This window comes from Dendrobates tinctorius, unplaced genomic scaffold (genome assembly GCF_039654945.1).
Source record: "Dendrobates tinctorius isolate UK_male_01 unplaced genomic scaffold, ASM3965494v1 ptg000044l, whole genome shotgun sequence".
Taxonomy (NCBI): domain Eukaryota; kingdom Metazoa; phylum Chordata; class Amphibia; order Anura; family Dendrobatidae; genus Dendrobates; species Dendrobates tinctorius.
This window is the reverse complement of record NW_027361712.1, coordinates 9907477-9923250: the sequence shown is the minus strand read 5'-3', so window position 1 is coordinate 9923250 and position 15774 is coordinate 9907477.

Genomic DNA, 15774 nt, shown 5'->3' with positions numbered 1-15774 from the left:
TCAAAGCACTCCAAATTTTATTATTTTGTCCTGGTAAGTTACTGAGCGTTCATTTTTTCACACATTGTCTAGCGGTGTACGCTCCTCATACACTACCGTGTATTCCGGCTGGTATCACGGACAAATAGAAGCTATCTGGGTGTGACTCTGGAAGAAAAAGCCGAGGAGTTTGTCCGTTTTTCCAGACCTACACGTTAGAGTTGTGTCCATTTTTCAAACAGTTTCGTATATCTGCTGTTTGACTACAGTCAAAACTAGACAGAGACAGCATGTGTCAGTCCGTATACAAATACATGGAGCTTGACAATTTTCCATACAGACATGTCTAGCGGTGTACGCTCCTCACATACTACAGTGTATTCCGGCTGGTATCACGGACAAATAGAAGCTATCTGGGTGTGACTCTGGAAGAAAAAGCCGAGGAGTTTGTCCGTTTTTCCAGACCTACACCTTAGAGTTGTGTCTGTTTTTCAAACAGTTTCGTATATCTGCTGTTTGATTACAGTCAAAACTAGACAGAGACATCATGTGTCAGTCCGTATAGAAATACACGGAGCTTGACAATTTTACATACACACACAGTACAGTGGTGTACGCTCCTCACACACTACCGTGTATTCCGGCTGGTATCACGGACAAATAGAAGCTACCTGTGTGTGACTCTGGAAAAAAAGAAAAACGTGGAGTTTTTCCACATCTACACCTTAGAGTCGTGTACATTTTTCAAACAGTTTCGTATATCTGCTGTTTGATTATGGTAAAAACTAGACAGAGACAGCGTGTATCAGTCTGTATACAAATACACGGAGCTTGACAATTTTACATACACACTGTACAGCGGTGTACATTCCTCACACACTATGGTGTACCACCTTCTAGCACGGACAAATAGAAGCTACCTGTTTGTGACTCTGGAAAAAAAAAATGAGGAGTTTTTCCGCTTTTCCAGACCTACACCTTAGAGTCGTGTCCGTTTTTCAAACAGTTTCGTATATCTGCTGTTTGATTACGGTAAAAACTAGACAGTGACAGCATGTATCAGTCTATATACAAATACACAGAGCTTGACAATTTTACATACACACCCAACAGCGGTGTACGCTCCTCACACACTACCGTGTACCGCCTTCTAGCACGGACAAATGGAAGCTACCTGTGTGTGACTCTGGAAAAAAAAACGAGGAGTTTGTCCGTTTTTCCACACCTACACCTTAGAGTTGTGTCCATTTTTCAAACAGTTTCGTATATCTGCTGTTTGATTACGGTAAAAACTAGACAGAGACAGCGTGTGTCAGTCTGTATACAAATACACAGAGCTTGACAATTTTACATACACACCGTACAGCGGTGTACATTCCTCACACACTATGGTGTACCACCTTCTAGCACGGACAAATAGAAGCTACCTGTTTGTGACTCTGGAAAAAAAAAATGAGGAGTTTTTCCGCTTTTCCAGACCTACACCTTAGAGTCGTGTCCGTTTTTCAAACAGTTTCGTATATCTGCTGTTTGATTACGGTAAAAACTAGACAGAGACAGCGTGTGTCAGTCTGTATACAAATACACAGAGCTTGACAATTTTACATACACACCGTACAGCGGTGTACGCTCCTCACACACTACCGTGTACCGCCTTCTAGCACGGACAAATAGAAGCTACCTGTGTGTGACTCTGGAAAAAAAAACTGAGGAGTGTGTCCGTTTTTCCAAACCTACACCTTAGAGTCGTGTCTGTTTATCAAACAGTTCCGTATATCTGCTTTTTGGATTACGGTCCAATACATACTGTGAGAGAGTCTGTGACTAAGATAATATATGCGTTGATTTAATTTGTTTAATACACCTTACACAGCTGGACGCTCCTCATACAGTACCATCTCTCTGCTGGTATTTTGGTTACATTTTCCCAAACATGAGGAAGTATGGTGGAACAGGCCGCAGACGTGGGCAGGGGGGTGCGGCTGGTACTGATGGTGGTGGTGCATCGACTGGTTCTGGCAAAAGCACAATAGCAGCTAAAGTAGGAGGTGTTGAGCCTGCGTCATCCTCTGGCCCAAGAAGGCCTGTAAGGTAGCCTTTTCTTGGAGTAGGAAAACCGCTTTTAAAACCGAAGCATCAGGAACAGGTTTTGGCGTACATTGACGAAACAGCCACCAGCTCTATTGCCACCTCTTCTGAACGATCGAAACCTGCAAGCACGGAGTCATCAGTGCTGGGTTCTGGTCATAAAAAACCCCTTTCCTTGTGTCCTTCACCCCCACCAAAAGTTAAGGATGCGGCAGCCCACACTGCAGATTACTCTATGGAGCTCTTTTCACATACCATGCCTTGGTTATCCAGTCAAATCCTGAATTCCCCAGTCCAAGATGAATCTTACATGGACTGCACTGATGCACAGCCACTGCTAGATGATTCTGCTGGTACATTGACCCACAGCACTACATTGCCCTCGCAGTCTATTGAGCCAGAATCTGACCCTGATGAAACCCAGGTGCCCCTTCCCGCATACCATACCACCTTACACGGTGACACAGAGGAAGGTAAAGAGGAAGGTGCAGATGACTTTGAAGAGGAGGTGATAGATGACCCATTTCTGGACCCGGATTGGCATCCATTGGGGGAGGAGGGTGGCGCCGGCAATAGTTCAGATAAGGAGAAGGATCCGCAGCAGGCATTGACATTGCAGCAGTGGTTATCTAGCAGGCCCGTAGCTGTCCTAAAGCGTGGAACAAAAACTAAAAGAGTTGCAGGACAGCTTGACCAGACGGTCAACTTAGCACAGCGTGCAAGGCCAGAAAATGTTTACCATAGTAGGAAGAATGCAGTGTGGCACTTCTTTGTCCAAAATCCTACTGATGAGGCAAAGGTTACCTGTAAGAAGTGCAGAAGGACCTTTAGCCGAGGTAAACAACTCAGAAATTTGAATACCAGTTGCATGCTTAGACATTTAATCAACATGCACTTGCAAGCGTGGACGCACTACAAAACCTCAGGTAGCACATGTGCACCTGCTCCGACTGAAGGTAGCCAACAACGCTCCATCGCTACCCCCACTGTAAGACCACCGCCACCATTAAGCACACCTCCTCTTCCTCCTCTTCCTCGGACTTGCCCAATTACGCCCTTTGCAGCAGCTGAATGTCCAGCCAACACATCTACATATGACAATTTTTAAACCTCCCTAAATATCTCCTCAGTGCCTGGATCCCCTTCCCTGCCGCACCTCAAGCTCACTAGACATCTTTGAGCCTGTTTCAGACGAAGAAGTTTCCAAGCTCCTCGCTTCTGCTCGGCCTACAACCTGCAACAGTGACCCTATTCCTTCACAGCTCCTGCAGTCTCTCTCACCAGTGGTCACCACTCACCTGACTAAAATATTTAACCTCTCTCTTTCTTCAGGTATATTTCCCTCCTCATTTAAACATGCCATCATAACCCCTTTACTTAAAAAGCCATCCCTGGACCAGAACTGCACTGCTAACTACAGACCTGTCTCTAACCTTCCCTTCATCTCTAAACTCCTGGAACGCCTGGTCCACTCCCGTCTAATCCGCTATCTCTCGGATAACTCTCTTCTCGACCCCTTACAATCTGGTTTCCGCTCTTTACACTCTACTGAAACTGCCCTCACTAAAGTCTCTAATGATTTAATAACAGCTAAATCGAAAGGTCATTGCTCCCTGCTGATTCTACTGGATCTCTCTGCCGCATTTGACACTGTGGATCACCAGCTCCTCCTCACTATGCTCCGCTCTATAGGCCTCAAGGACACAGCCCTCTCCTGGTTCTCCTCCTACCTCTCTGACCGCTCCTTCACTGTATCTTTTTCCGGCTCCTCTTCCTCTTCTCGTCCCCTTACTATCGGGGTCCCGCAGGGCTCAGTCCTAGGCCCCCTCCTCTTCTCTTTATACACTGCCCCTATTGGACAAACAATCAGCAGATTTGGGTTCCAGTATCATCTCTATGCTGATGACACCAATTATACACTTCTTCCCCTGACATCACCCCTACCCTAATTCAAAATACCAAGGATTGTCTGTCTGCTGTCTCTAGCATCATGTCCTCCCTCTATCTGAAACTAAATCTCTCTAAAACTGAACTTCTTGTGTTTCTCCCCTCTACTAACCTCACTCTACCTAACATCGAAATAACCCTGGAGGGTTCAACCATAACTCCCAAGCAGCATGCCCGCTGTCTTGGGGTCATATTCGACACTGAACTTTCCTTTACTCCGTACATCCGATCACTCAGTCGCTCTTGTCACCTGCATCTTAAAAACATCTCCAGAATCCGACCTTTTCTCACCTTTGAAACTGCTAAGACTCTTACTGTCGCTCTTATTCATTCTCGTCTGGACTACTGCAACTCTCTTCTGATCGGTCTCCCTCTTACCAAACTTTCTCCTCTCCAATCCATCTTGAATGCAGCAGCCAGGGTCATATTTCTGTCCAGCCGCTTCACCGATGCCTCCATCTTGTGCCAGTCATTACACTGGCTACCTATTCGCTACAGGGTCCAGTATAAACTCATCTCTCTCACCCACAAAGCTCTCCACTGTTCTGCACCGCCTTATATCTCCTCTCTCGTCTCTGTCTATCGCCCTACACGTGCCCTCCGTTCTACAAATGACCTAAGACTAACATCCCCCGTAATCCGAACCTCGCACCTCCGTCTCCAAGACTTCTCTCGTGCTGCTCCAGCTCTCTGGAATGCACTTCCCCAGACGATCAGACTGATACCTAGCCCTGACCTATTCAAGTGCGCTTTGAAAACCCATCTCTTCAAACAAGCCTACCACATCAACTACTCATCAAGCTAACTTTGCCCTGTTCCCTCCTTCCAAATATTATTCTGAATCTGCACCCTACTATTCATCTGTCTCCACACCCTTCATGCACATGATAACTGCATTTGATACTTGTCTATTGCACTTAAACACACGGGCTGATGACCGGATCATGCAGCTTTATATGAAAATCCCTATTATAATTGCCAGACCTGAATTAACAAGCATTTCTCACCTACTGTGTCCCCCCATTTCCTTGTAGATTGTAAGCTTGCGAGCAGGGACCTCACTCCTAATGTCACTGTTTGAATTGTCTTAACTTGTATTGAATTTATTGTCTGTACATGTCCCCGCTTAATTGTAAAGTGCTGCGGAATATGTTGGCGCTATATAAATAAAAATTATTATTATTATTATTAAATGGGCTGCCCACCCCTCCCCCAATGGCTGGTGTCAAGATCTGGCGCACCCCGGCAAGTGTCGTTGCTCTGAACAGGTGGATGGGCCCACTGATGGCCGCCGGCAATGGCACAGGGCCCCTCATAGTACAATACAGTGTCTCAGACCGTGGGAGGGCCCACTCGCCGTCAGACACAGCAGCACACTATGAGGGGCCCTGTGGCAGTACCGCCGACCACGATTGTCCCCCCCCTGCTTGGTCATGGCCACAGCACTAGCAAGTTGCAATACTTACCTCTCCCTGCTCCACCGCTGTGTAGTCTGGGCAGTTAAATCCTTCACAGGGACGGCCACTCGAAATTTGGTGTATTGATCAATGATGGTTAAGATGTAGCTTTGGCCTGTCCTGCTGGCCTCTACCTTCAGATGAACAATGGCTACCATTTGAAATGGACGTCAACTTACAAGCGGATGCAGTGGTGGTTTATGATCACCTTTCACAGTTGTGATAGTCTCAGACGTGTGACATTCCTGCCACCATTTTTCAATGTCTCCTCTCATGCCAATCCAATAGAATCGCCTGCGGCCTGAAGCTTCTGTCTTTTGCACTCCAAAATGACCAGACACATCATGATAGGCAGTGAGGACCATGGGTACATCTCTCCCTGTGATCACAATTTGATGGAGACGAGTAACGGTGATGTGATCCACGCTACTGCGATAAAGCAATCCTTTCTTCACAAAGAACCTTTTTCGCTTTCTCGACAGACACAGTAATTGAGGGTCTGCATCGCCTCTGCAACATATACCGGGAGGTTTCCCCGCGATGAGTAATTCCAAAATTTCTGCTAATACTCGATTTTGCGTCTATACTTGTATCCATGTTGTTTCCAGTAGCGGAGATTCTTGACTGGCTTACTGAGATTGAAATGTATACGAAGATTTAAAAGTACCACAACACTGTATACTGATGTACGCTATGAATACCTTTCCCTTTTTCTACTTTTTTAATTCTGGTGTAATACATAATGAGCCTGTGAGTGTCTGTGTCTGACTCCGGAAGTATAGACAGAAATTTAACCCTAGACTGGACACACCTGGTATGTGCTGATACAGCACCTTGTTTCAAAAATTTGTATTAAGGTATCATCTGTAGGATAACCAACTGTGGGGGGGACCCTCTTCTTGCCGCAGACAAACACGAGACTGAGACAGAGTTTGTATTGAACAGGTCCGTTTTTAGTGCCCATCCTTCTGTCAACAACAGCAATTCACCACAGCCATTTCACATTTCTCTGTACCCAGGCCCCGGTACCTTCACTTCCTTTGTAACTATAATCATGGCGTCCTCTGTGGCTCTTCCACTGTGGCTGGCCTAGGCCCAACCACCACAGCACTGCACCAGTCTGAGCACACCGTCCGTATTATAGCCCCAGGCCGTCTTCGTCTGCGGCTACCGTCCTCTGGCCCACCCCCCCGTGACCGTCTCAACTGTCAGTCCTCTCTCGAGCCTTTCCACTGTCTTTATTTCCTCAGCAGAACTTCCTCTTTACTGTGCTCCCTTCACTGACTGACTCTTCCAGAACCTTCCCTCAGCCTTTTATACTTCCAGTTCTGGAAACTCCGCCCACCATCACCTAACAGTTTCTCTGACCAATTGCAGTTATTCATTCCCACTCCTACACTCTCCACTGCCCTCCAATGGGCAAGCTAAAACACTGCACCCTTTCTCTTTATCTTAGTGGTTTCACACCTACACTGCGCTACACCTCTGCTTCTCACTACAGGCTGGTTTGTCTGTCAGTCCACCTTCCCTACATCATCCATAGTGAGTGAGCGTGTGTGGGTTACGCCTTCTATTTATACGGTGAATGGGAGAAACAAATTTTTACACTATACTTGATACAGCTTGTATCTTGTTATAAAGTACCTTTGTTCGACATTTAGCATTAGGGTCCAATCCATACTGTGTAAGCGTCTGAGAGTGACTGCGGGACTATTTATATGGAGATTTCAATTGTCCTCTAAAAATATATACTTGCTATTTTGTTATCCAGGAACTTTTTTACAACATTTTTTATTATGGTGGAAACCAAACTGAGTGAGCGTCTGAGGGTGACTACGGAAATATATACCGATATTTTCAATTTGGTCAACACTGTATACAGCAGAACGCTTCTGATACAGTAACCTTTTTAGCTATTTAGATTCTGGTGCAATCCATAATGAGCCTGTAAACGTCTGTCTGTTACTCCGGCAATATATTTGGAACTTTAAGATTACCCCAACTCTGTGGACAGCTGTACGCTTGTGTTAGATAACCCATTTACAGCTTTTCATATTCTTGTGTAATCCATACTGGGCCTGAGAGCGTTTGTGTCTGCCTCCTGAAATGTATACAGAGAATCAGAATGTTTACACTATACTATATATACCTTTTATCTTTTGATACTGTACCCTTTTTCAACTTGTTATTTTATTGGGTAATCCATACTGAGCCTGTGAGCGTCTGTGTATGCCTCATGAAATATATACGGAGATTTACTGTTATCCCTAGACTGTACAGAGCTGTACGCTTATGATACAGTACCATATATCTGCTGGTATTTTGGGTCCATTTTCAAAAACATGAGGAAGTATGGTGGAAGAGGACGCGGATGTGAGCGTGCATACCAGGATTGGGGGGTGAGGGGTACCATGCATACCAGGATTGGAGGATGAGAGGTACCATGCAAACCAGGATTGGGGGATGAGGGTTACCATGCATACCAGGATTGGGGGATGAGGGAGTACCATGCATTCCAGGATTGGGGGATGATGGGTACCATGCATACCAGGATAGGGGGTGAGGGGTACCATGCATACAGGATTGGGGGATGAAGGGTAGCATGCATACCAGGATTGGGGGATGAGGGGTACTATGCATACCAGGATAGGGGGGTAAGAGGTACCATGCATACCAGGATTGGGAGATGAGGGGTTCCATGCATACCAGGATTGGGGGGTGAGGGGTACCATGCATACCAGGATTGGGGGATGAGGGGTACCATGCATACCAGGATTGGGGGGTGAAGGGTACCATGCATACCAGGATTGGGGGATGATGGGTACCATGCATGCCAGGATTGGGGGATGAGGGGTACCATGCATACCAGGATAGGGGGGTGAGAGGTACCATGCCTACCAGGATTGGGGGATGAGGGGTACCATGCCTACCAGGATTGGGGGATGAGGGGTTCCATGCATACCAGGATTGGGGGGTGAGGGGTACCATGCATACCAGGATTGGGGGATGAGGGGTACCATGCATACCAGGATTGGGGGGTGAGGGGTACCATGCATACCAGGATAGGGGGGTGAGAGGTACCATGCATACCAGGATTGGGGGATGAGGGGTTCCATGCATATCAGGATTGGGGGGTGAGGGGTACCATGCATACCAGGATTGGGGGATGAGGGGTATCATGCATACCAGGATAGGGGGGTGAGCAGACCATTCATACCAGGATAGGGGGTGAGGGGACCATACATACCAGGATAGGGGGTGAGGGGGCCATGCATACCAGGATTAGGGGTGAGACGACCATGCATACCAGGATAGGGGGTGAGGGGGCCATGCATACCAGGATAGGGATGAGGGAGTACTATGCATACCAGGATTGAGGGGTGAGGGGACCATGCATACCAGGATGAAGAATGGTGTGCCATGCATACCAGGATTGGGGGGGTGCATACCATGCATACCTGGATAGGAATGAGGGGTGACATGCGTACCAGGATAGGAGGGTGGCCGCACATACCAGGATGGGAGACCATATACCAAATAAAATGCTCGCCGCCCGGGCGTAGAACGGGTTCATAGCTAGTATAATATACCCAGCATTATATATTAGTATATATCAGTATGATGCCGGCACGATCCTCCTACAGAACGGGTCCACTTTTGGATACAAGCAGCAGGCATCCCGCAGTGGATTCACTTATGTGAAACTACCCTACAGGTGTTATCCAGGGTTTTTGTTAAAAGGAATCTGTCACAAATTTTATGGTATCCTAACTAAGGGTAACAAGTGTCGCTGAATCCAAAAGTCAATTACCTTTGTGAATTTGTTCTCTTGATTTCTTTTCTGTGATATTTAATCAGAAAAGAATTTTCATCCTCCGTCATATTTCCACGATTTGTAGAAATGATTAAAAATCTGATAATCAGAACAACATACAAAGAAAATATGAAAAATAAAGAAAGACACCCCTTACTTCTTTGGTTTTAGAATAGAAATAATTTGCTTCTATATTTAGCATTGTCAGAACAAAATCTGCCTCTACATCTATTTAACTTATTTTTCATCTAATTCTTAGTACTTACCACCCACATTAAGAAAGTCGTGTTTCTGGTTTGTAACCAAATAGTACAAATGTGCTTAGACTATTAGAATGAAATCTGATTTTGAAATAGTTTGTAACTTGTAGAAAAGGTTACCATGCTGAGTGTCCTCCAAACCATTCAATAATGGCTATTACCTCTGGCACTACATTCTTGTACTTGACAGTTGCTGGGTTACATTCAAAGGAATAAATTTGCATGTTTTTTTTACTCCGGTTTGTGCTACAGTGCTTTTTTGCTATCTGTAGTGTCACCAGTTAAGCAGTTAAATCTACCTATATACAGAGAGAGAAGAAGAGAACTTGAGAACCAAAATTGTTGAAAAATATCAACAATCTCAAGGTTTTTATATGCATTTTTATTTCCTTATATGCACTGGAACAACACAAAACAGAGGATAAAAACAAAAATTGGACATAATTTCACAGAAAAGCCCCAAAAAGATCTGGACAAAATTGTTGACACCCTCAACTTAATATTTGGTTACACACCCTTTGGAACTGCAATCAATTTCTTCTTATAACCATCAACAAGCTTCTTACACCTCTCAAATAGAATTTTGGACCACTCTTCTTTTTCAAACTGCACCAGGTCTCTCATATTTGAAGGATGCTTTCTCCCAACAGTAGTGTTGAGCGATACCATCCGATATCGTGAATTGGATCGGATTGGATCGGACCAATACCCAAAACGTATCGGATATCGCCGATTCCGATACCGGAAACCAATGCAAGTCAATGGGACAGAAATATCGGAATTAAAATAAACCCTTTCTTTCCTTGTAGGTTAATTCTACATGAAGAAAAACAACTAAGAATAATGTAGAATGTATTGGGGGAGGTGGAGGAGACATTAAAGGCATAGAGGTTTAGCCCAATCAAATGGAATAGCAGGAAATAATTTTTTTTTTAAGACGTTCGGAGTTACAAAGATATTGACTATGTTAACCTTTTTTATATTTTGTCAGATATGTATGTTTCACTACTTCCATGCTCTTCACCATCTTTTTTACTTCTCCCACACTTTCTCCTTCATGATCCTCAGCAGCAGCAGCATCTTTTTCATCATCTTCTTCTTCACCTAATTCATCTTCTTCTTCTTCACCTTCTTCCTATTATACTTTTTTTACATTCTTCATATTCTTCTTATTCAACTATTATTCTTCTTCATATTCTTCTTCTTCATCTTCTTCCTATTCTTCTTCATCATCATATTCTTATTTGTGACAGGCATTCCTGTAGTTGTTATCTATAAAAGTTTGAAGATTACACCAGCCGTTCTGCCTGTCACAAAAGATTTACAACAGGATTTGTCCGCGTTCAGTTTGGCCTGCAGCAGCAGGCATTTTCCAAGGGCACCACGAGGAGGAACGGACTCACCCCCATACACTGCTTAGTCTTCTTCTGCTTATAATTTAGATAATATCTTTTGCTCTGATTTTTAGTCTTATGCTTAATGTTTTTCTGCTTTTTTTTCTTCTGCTTTTTGTTCTTCTGCTTCTTGGTCTTCGGTCTCTTGTTGTTCTGTATCTTGGTGGTTGTCTTCATGTTCTTTGTCCTCTTGGTCACCTTCTTCAGGCTCATCTTTTTGGTCTTCTTTGGGGTGGTCTTCAGGGTCGTCAGGGAGATCCAGAGTGATTTACCAGAAACCATTTCAAAAAGTTTGAACTTGGAAATGTAGCAGAAGGTACAAGAAGGCTGAGGAACTGCCGAGAACAAGCTAACAGTGCTGGAACCAGAAGGGGCAGCAGAAGGAACAAGAGGCAATGGGACTACCGAGGACCAGCTAACGGTGTTGGAACCCGGATGGGTAGCAGAAGGAACAAGAGCCAATGGCACTACCGAGGACCAGCTGACGTTACTGGAACCCGGTGACTAAGCAGGAGGTACCTGTGCTAGAAAGCACTACCAAGGAACAGCAGACGTTGCTGGAACTCAGATACCGAGATGGAGGCACCTAAGCCAAAGGCACTGCAGAGAACCAGCTGATGGTGCTGGAACACGGAGGGGCAGCAGAAGGAACAAGAGGCAATGGAACTACCGAGGACCAGCTGACGGTGCAGGAACCTGGATGGATAGCAGAAGGAACAAGAGCCAATGGCACTACCGAGGACCAGCTGACGGTACTGGAACCCGGTGACTAAGCAGGAGGTACCTGTGCTAGAAAGCACTACCAAGGACCAGCAGACATTGCTGGAACTCGGATACCAAGATGGAGGCACCTAAGCCAATGGCACTGCCGAGAACCAGCTGACGGTGCTGGAACCCGGAGGGGCAGCAGAAGGAACAAGAGGCAATGGAACTACCGAGGACCAGCTGACGGTGCTGGAACCCGGATGGGTAGCAGAAGGTACCCATGAAAAACAAAGTTGCAAGGCCGCGAGCCGGCCGCAGTTACCGAAACCCACAGTCCTACAGGGGGTGCTTGTCCTATTGGCACTACGGAACCAACCTTTATTGCCAGAACCCGCAGCCCACATAGGAAGCACCTAAACTGCAGGCACCATAGAGCCGGCTAACCCGACCGCAACACGACAGGACAATGTATTGGTGGCAAAGTGATGTTGGCACTACCCAGAAACAGCTGGCGTGCTGGAACCAGGCTGGGCTGGAGGGAGTACCCGTGCCAAAGACACTGCCGAGAACCAGCTGACGGTGCTGGAACCCGGAGGGGCAGCAGAAGGAACAAGAGCCAATAGCACTACCGAGGACCAGCTGATGGTACTGGAACCCGGATACTAAGCAGGAGGTACCTGTGCCAGAGAGCACTACCAAGGACCAGCAGACGTTGCTGGAACTCAGATACCGAGAAGGAGGCACCTAAGCCAAAGGCACTGCCGAAAACCAGCTGACGGTGCTGGACCCCAGATGGGTAGCAGAAGGTACCCATGAAAAACAAAGTTGCAATGCCGCGAGCCGGCCGCAGTTACCGAAACCTACAGTCCTACAGGGGGTGCTTGTCCTATTGGCACTACGGAAACAGCCTTTATTGCCAGATCCCGCAGCTCACATAGGAAGCACCTAAACTGCAGGCACCATAGACTTGGCTAACCCGACCGCAACACAACAGGACAACGTATTGGTGGCAAAGTGACGTTGACAATACCCGGAAACAGCTGGCGTGCTGGAACCAGGCTGGGCAGGAGGGAGTATCTGTGCCAAAGACACTTCTGAGCAGCAACTGGCGGTGTTGGAGCCCAGGGATTACAGTAGAAACAGAGTGTATCCAGAGGTCTAATTGGAGCAAGTTTAAAATCTGGAGTAGTGTGAATGTAGACAGAGCAGGCGAAATTGCTGGACACACAGCAGGGGATCAGATGATGTTACTGAACCCCACTAACACTGGAGCATGTGTTTTCTCTGTGCAGACGGCACTTCCGAGGAACAACTGGCGGTGTTGGAGCCCAGGGATTACAGTGGAAACAGAGTGTAGCCAGAGGCCTAATTGGAGCAAGTTTAAAATCTGGAGTAGTGTGAATGTGGACAGAGCAGGCGAAATTGACGGACACACAGCAGGGGATCAGCTGACAATACTGAACCCCACTAACACTGGAGCAAGTGTTTTTCTCTGTGCAGACGGCACTTCCGAGCAACAACTGGCGGTGTTGGAGCCCAGGGATTACAGTAGAAACAGAGTGTAGCCAGAGGCCTATTAGGAGCAAGTTTAAAATCTGGAGTAGTGTGAATGTGGACAGAGCAGGCGAAATTGCAAGACACACAGCAGGGGATCAGCTGACGTTACTGAACCCCACTAACACTGGAGCATGTGTTTTTCTCTGTGCAGACGGCACTTCTGAGCAACAACTGGCGGTGTTGGAGCCCAGGATCAATCATGGAGTAGGCTGAGGCCTACTTGGAGCAAGTTTAAAATCTGATGTAGTTTGAATGTGGAGGGAGCAGGAGATATTGCCGGACACACAGCAGGGGAGCAGCTGGCGTTACTGAACCCCACTAACACAGGAGCTAGTGTTTTTCTCTGTGTAGACGGCACTTCCGAGCAACAACTGGCGGTGTTGGAGCCCAGGGATTACAGTAGAAACAGAGTGTAGCCAGGGGCCTAATAGGAGCAAGTTTAAAATCTGGAGTAGTGTGAATGTGGACAGAGCAGGCGAAATTGCCAGACACACAGCAGGGGATCAGCTGACGTTACTGAACCCCACTAACACTGGAGCATGTGTTTTTCTCTGTGCAGACGGCACTTCTGAGCAACAACTGGCGGTGTTGGAGCCCAGGATCAAACATGGAGTAGGCTGAGGCCTACTTGGAGCAAGTTTAAAATCTGATGTAGTTTCAATGTGGAGGGAGCAGGAGATATTGCCGGACACACAGCAGGGGAGCAGCTGGCGTTACTGAACTCCACTAACACAGGAGCTGGTGTTTTTCTCTGTGCAGACGGCACTTCCGAGCAGCAACTGGTGGTGTTGGAGCCCAGGATCAATCATGGAGTAGGCTGAGGCCTACTTGGAGCAAGTTTAAAATCTGATGTAGTTTGAATGTGGAGGGAGCAGGAGACATTGCCGGAAACACAGCAGAGGAGCAGCTGGCGTTACTGAACCCCACTAACACAGGAGCTAGTGTTTTTTTCTGTGCAGACGGCACTTCCGAGCAACAACTGGCGGTGTTGGAGCCTAGGATCAATCATGGTGTAGGCTGAGGCCTACTTGGAGCAAGTTTAATATCTTGATGTAGTTTGAATGTGGAGGGAGCAGGAGACATTGCCGGAAACACAGCAGGGGAGCAGCTGGCATTACTGAACCCCACTTACACAGGAGCATGTGTTTTTCTCTGTGCAGACGGCACTTCCGAGCAATAACTGGCGGTGTTGGAGCCCAAGATCAATCATGGTGTAGGCTGAGGCCTACTTGGTGCAAGCTTAATATCTGATGTAGTTTGAATGTGGAGGGAGCAGGAGACATTGCCGGAAACACAGCAGGGGAGCAGCTGGCGTTACTGAACCCCACTAACACAGGAGCTAGTGTTTTTCTCTGTGCAGACGGCACTTCCGAGCAGCAACTGGCGGTGTTGGAGCTCAGGATCAATCATGGTGTAGGCTGAGGCCTACTTGGAGCAAGTTTAATATCTGGTGTAGTTTGAATGTGGAGGGAGCAGGAGATATTGCCGGACACACAGCAGGGGAGCAGCTGGCGTTACTGAACCCCACTTACACAGGAGCTAGTGTTTTTCTCTGTGCAGACGGCACTTCCGAGCAGAAACTGGCGGTGTTGGAGCCCAGGATCAATCATGGAGTAGGCTGAGGCCAACTTGGAGCAAGTTTAATATGTGATGCAGTTTGAATGTGGAGGGAGCAGGAGATATTGCCGGACACACAGCAGGGGAGCAGCTGGCATTACTGAACCCCACTTACACAGGAGCTAGTGTTTTTCTCTGTGCAGACGGCACTTCCGAGCAATAACTGGCGGTGTGGGAGCCCAAGATCAATCATGGTGTAGGCTGAGGCCTACTTGGAGCAAGCTTAATATCTGATGTAGTTTGAATGTGGAGGGAGCAGGAGACATTGCCGGAAACACAGCAGGGGAGCAGCTGGCGTTACTGAACCCCACTAACACAGGAGCTAGTGTTTTTCTCTGTGCAGACGGCACTTCCGAGCAGCAACTGGCGGTGTTGGAGCTCAGGATCAATCATGGTGTAGGCTGAGGCCTACTTGGAGCAAGTTTAAAATCTGATGTAGTTTGAATGTGGAGGGAGCAGGAGATATTGCCGGACACACAGCAGGGGAGCAGCTGGCATTACTGAACCCCACTTACACAGGAGCTAGTGTTTTTCTCTGTGCAGATGGCACTTCCGAACAGCAACTGGCGGTGTTGGAGCCCAGGATCAATCATGGAGTAGGCTGAGGCCTACTTGGAGCAAGTTTAAAATCTGATGTAGTTTGAATGTGGAGGGAGCATGAGATATTGCCGGAAACACAGCAGGGGAGCAGCTGGCGTTACTGAACCCCACTAACACAGGAGCTAGTGTTTTTCTCTGTGCAGACGGCACTTCCGAGCAGCAACTGGCGGTGTTGGAGCTCAGGATCAATCATGGTGAAGGCTGAGGCCTACTTGGAGCAAGTTTAATATCTGGTGTAGTTTGAATGTGGAGGGAGCAGGAGACATTGCCGGAAACACAGCAGGGGAGCAGCTGGCGTTACTGAACCCCACTATCACAGGAGCTAGTGTTTTTCTCTGTGCAGACAGCACTTCCGA